Here is a 3,428-nt window from a genome sequence, read left to right as displayed (position 1 = left end):
ATATATATATATATATATATATATATATATATATACACATATATACATATATATGTATATGCATTATATATATATGTGTGTAACAGTTGGTATTCGTTGCAGTCGAGGGTCACCAATTGTAACGGTAGTGTTGTTAAAGTGTTTGGTTGCCAGTGTGCAAGATGGAAGAAGAACAGTGATTGAAGTTGTAAAGAGATTTTTATTAACCGTTATTATACATACCAACCCACGACGGGTTGGTATGTATAATTAGTAAATGGAAAAACATGCAAGGTAAAAAGAGTTAATATCGGCCGGGGTGTGTACACGAACTCATAGTAGTATGAGAGATATGGTGATGTTACAGAGAAAAGAAAGTGAGTTAGTGAAAGTTATAGAGTCGATGGATGGTGTGTCTCATAGTTGGCTGGTTGTAACCTTCTTTCTCCCGCTGGCCGTTTGTCTTTAGTGGCTGCTTGCTTATGACTATGACTCTAGTTGTCCGTTCACTAACTAATTTTGCCTTGCAAAATTCTAGTATTTATAACTATCCAAAACTAGTTAGAAAGATGGACATATTGTTGAGAACAGCAGATTTTGTTGGCGGTATGTTATCTCTATTCTAGCTTTTGGTGGCCTAGAAGAGGTTAGGAGGATCAAGTGGCAAAGGCATTATTCTGCTTAGCAAAGGCATCTGGCAAATGTAACTGCTGTCACTCACTGAAAAACTATTGTTTTACCGTGAGAAAAGTGCTGTTAAACTGTTAGGTGAAATTTGGTGATCGACGATGGAATCCACGCTATGCCTGCATGAAGCACTACACACACACACACGCACACACACACACACACACAAATTGTGGAAAATATTCCATCAATATTGCACAAATGATGTTGGCATCAATTTTGAAATCCACCCTAGACTTGGCCCTCCGTGCTATCCGTCCACTATAAAAATGGAACGCAAGACACATAACAAAATTATGATACAATTACTTTATCTCGACCGGTCCAGCTCTCTTTAATATTATCTCTTTTATATCCTAGACAAACGTTGGATATATATAATTTAACGAACGGAAATAAAATCAATGTGTTCACACGACGTGCTTCGCGAGACTCCAAAACGCCCTCTCCACGACTCCTACCGGCCTTCAACACTTTATAAGAGTTAGGCTAGTTCATTCTTCCAATCCCCCAGGGGTGTCAATGACTCTCGCTACAACATCTCCCCCTTTGAGATTGATTTCCGTTGGAAGTTAATATTATTTTCATTTATTTTTCTTTCATCATATCTCGCTTTTTGAGATTTCTTCCCCAGAAAGTTTAATATTACTTCCATTTAGGCACTACTTCCAATCATTCTGTTTGTTGCCTCTTTATTGTGCTACTACACATAGGTTCGATTTCTTGTGGCATTGGAACATCAAAGGTGTTGTAGAAAACTTCCATGGGTGTCTCTTTTCTTTTCTCCGTATATCTATTTTTTAGCTGGTTTAAATGTCTTTTGTGTTCCCATTTTCCGCCTCTTGTCATATATGTCATTTTGCCTACTCTTTTTGTAACTACTCCGTCTTCCCAGCATTGTCTTCCAGTTTTATATATTTTGAAAAACACCTTGCGACCGATATTAAAATGCTTTGTCGTATTTTTAGTTTTTTCCCTATTTGTTTTTCTCACTGGTAGCAGCTTGTCAAAAACTGGCTTTATTTTTCGAGCAAACATTAGTTCCGCAGGCGACCTGCCTGAAAAAGTGTTTGGGTTTGGTGTTATCCTAAAAACCCTCAAGAATTGTGTCAATGCTACGTCATCGACTAGCTCATTTCACGATTTCTTTAAATGTATCCACGAACCGCTCCGCTTGCCCATTTAATCTTGGGTGATACGGAGGAGTAGTGATATGTTTAATTGAGGACATCTTAAATTCATTTGCCGTGAATTGTGTACCGTTATCGGAGACTATGGTATCCGGGACACCATACCTAGCAAAAAGTTCGTGTAGAAATTCCACTGTTACCGTGGATGTCGGTTTTCTACATTTACACATTTCTGGCCATTTTGTAAAGCTATCTACCATTATTAGATATGTTTAACGGTCCTGCGAAGTCTATGTGTAGTCTGGACCATGGAATATCGGTCTTGGGCCAAGGTTGAAATTTTATAGATGGTGATTTCGCTGCAAGAGCACAACCTCTGCAGGATTTTACCAACTTCTCAATATCTTGATCCATTTTTGACCAGTAAACATTACTGTTCATAAGCGACTTCATCGTAGAAACTGTGTTACGTCCAGCCTTACGTATTTTTTTGTTTCTTTTGATCTCACTATTATTTTCCTTTTTACGATAAACTCGTCCGTTTCTGCCTTAATTTTCATTTCGTCCAATGTCACAGGCAGTTCACGCACACCATTGTACAATATATTTCTTATTTCATTTTCGGCTTTTAACGCCGCTATCATTGTGTCTTCTAGTGGTTCACTGTGTTTTGGTATTAACCTTGACAAACCATCTGCATGTCCTAATTTTTTCGATGGCAAATACTCTTGAAGTCGTAATTCAGTAGGATCGTTCCCCAGTGCTGCAATCTGTTGACTGTATGAGTGGGGATACCCTTTTTTGATCCATAGATTGACAATAACGGGCGGTGGTCTGTCTACAGACGGAACCTTCTTCTATGCTAAATTTATGGAATTTTTTTTACCGCAAATATGATGGCTAATGCCTCTTTTTTTAGCTGTAACTTTCACAGACGGCAATAATGAACACGAAGCATGAGCTACTGCTTTCAGGCTACCATCTTCATACTTGTGTAAAATCACAGCTCCAGTATCACTTTCACTAGCGTCTGCTGCCACTACTATTTCTAAATTTGGGTCAAAATGTGATAATGACAATTCCGACGTTAAAACGTTTTTAATTTCTTCTAAAGCTTTTTGACATTTGTCCGACCAGTTCCACTTAACGTCTTTTTTTAACAAGTTATTCAGGGGTGCTCTTAAATCATGTACATTTCGGTAAGTATACCTGATAGTAATTTGCAAGACCCCAAAATGCTTGTAACGTCGTAATGTTTGTCGGGGGAGGTATATTTTTTATTGTACTCGCCCCAAACCGGTCTGGTCAGCGTCCATTTTCATCAATAATCTGCCCTAGATATTTTATTCTTGGCATCGATGAGTTTAAACCCATAATCTTTTATTTCTTCGAAAACCTTTTTAACATACTCAGCATACTGAACCTGAGATTCACTTTTTATGAGTATGTCGTCGAGGTAAGCTATAGCGAAATCCGAACTTGCGTGCATAATGTCCATAACTTGTTAAAAAATGCCAGGTGCTACCTTTATACAAAAGGGGAGTCCATTAAATTTATACAACCCTTTATGGGTATTTATTGTCAATGATTTTGAACATTCTTCATCGACTTTTACCTGCAAATATGCTTCAG

Source organism: Octopus bimaculoides, chromosome 29, assembly GCF_001194135.2.
Source record: "Octopus bimaculoides isolate UCB-OBI-ISO-001 chromosome 29, ASM119413v2, whole genome shotgun sequence".
NCBI classification, from domain to species: Eukaryota; Metazoa; Mollusca; class Cephalopoda; order Octopoda; family Octopodidae; genus Octopus; species Octopus bimaculoides.
This window is presented reverse-complemented; position numbering follows the sequence as displayed.